Consider the following 1574-nt stretch of genomic DNA (forward strand, 5'->3'; position numbering starts at 1 on the left):
AACAAATCTGTCTTGGAAGAATCTGTCTTAGAAGGGGAGATAGTGAGACTTCATCTTATATACCTTGGACATGTGATCAAGAGGGACCAGTCCCTGAAGAAGGATATCATGCTTGGTAAGCTGGAAGGTCCACATGAAAGAGAAAGATGCTCAAAGGGTCACACAGTTGCTGCAACAATAGCCTCAAGCATAATGATTGTGAAGATGACGCAGGACTAGACAGTGTTTCATTCTGTGTGCCCTTTGAAATCTTCTGTTCAGTTCTTTTATTTCATCATTTCTTCCATATGCTTTAGCTACTCAACATTCAAGAGCATCTTTCAGAGCATCTTCTGACATCGATTTTGGTCTTTTCTTTCTTCCTGTCTCTTTAATTACCTTTTGCTTCTTCATGCATAATATCCTTGATATCATCTCACAACTTGTCTGGTCTTTGGTCACTAGCATTCAATGTGTCAAATCTACTCTTGAGATAGTCTCTATATTCAGGTGGGATATACTCAAGGTCATACTTTGGCTCTTGTGGACTCATTTTCATTTTCTTCATCTTCAATTTGAACTTGCACATGAGCAACTGATGACTCCACAGTCAGCCCCTTGCCTTGTGACTGATGGTATTACGCTTTCCCATTGTCCTTTTCCACAGATGTAGTCAATTTGATTCTTGTGTATTCCATTTGGAAAGGCCCAAGTATATAGTCATTGTTTATATAGTTGAGAAAGGTATTTGCAATGAATAGGCATTGTGTTTGCAAAATTCTATCATGCAATCTCTGTCATTTCTATCACTCTATTTTCCAACTGCTAATTCTTCTTTTTGGTTTCCAATTTTTGCATTCCAATCACTGGTAATTATCAATGCATCTTGATTATATGTTTGATCAATTTCAGGCTGCAGAAGTTGGTAAAAATCTTAAATTTTTTCATCTTTGGCTTTAGTGATTGATGCATAAATTTGAATAACAGTCATGTTAACTTGTCTTCTTTATAAGCTATGGATATTGTCCTATCATTGGCAGTATTGTACTTAAGGATGAATCTTGAAATGTTCAATGCTATTTCCAAACAGTATTATATTTGCGTGTATAAACCAGATAAAAATAGTTGCCATGGTGTTGAATCTGATTTATGGTGACCCCATGTGTGTCAGAATAGACCCGTGCTCCATAGTGTTTCAAGTGGCTGATTAGATCACCAGGTCTTTCTTCTGAGGCACCTTTGGGTGGACTCAACCTTCCAACCTTCTGGTTAACAGCTTATCATGTTAACCATGTGTACTACTCAGGAACTCTATTTCCAGATATCAGGGCCAGGGTTTTAAAACATATTTTTTAGGGACACAATTCAGCTCATATTTATATGTATTTATAATTACTCCAGGGAAGGGGGAGCTCTTTCTGGGAAACCTGCACATTACCCATCACTGGGAGCCTGGCACAGTGTGAGGGCACCAGGTCCTGGCCCTGCCCCTTTCCACCTGTGTGACTCGGGTGTCATTTTACTTCTTTGGGGTTATTTCCTTTTACAAAATATAATGATTAACTCAGACTTCTAAGATTCTTTCAACTCTGAAA

The sequence above is a fragment of the Orycteropus afer genome, unplaced genomic scaffold (genome assembly GCF_000298275.1).
Source record: "Orycteropus afer afer isolate SDZICR_OR568_19922 unplaced genomic scaffold, OryAfe1.0 scaffold00262, whole genome shotgun sequence".
NCBI lineage: Eukaryota > Metazoa > Chordata > Mammalia > Tubulidentata > Orycteropodidae > Orycteropus > Orycteropus afer.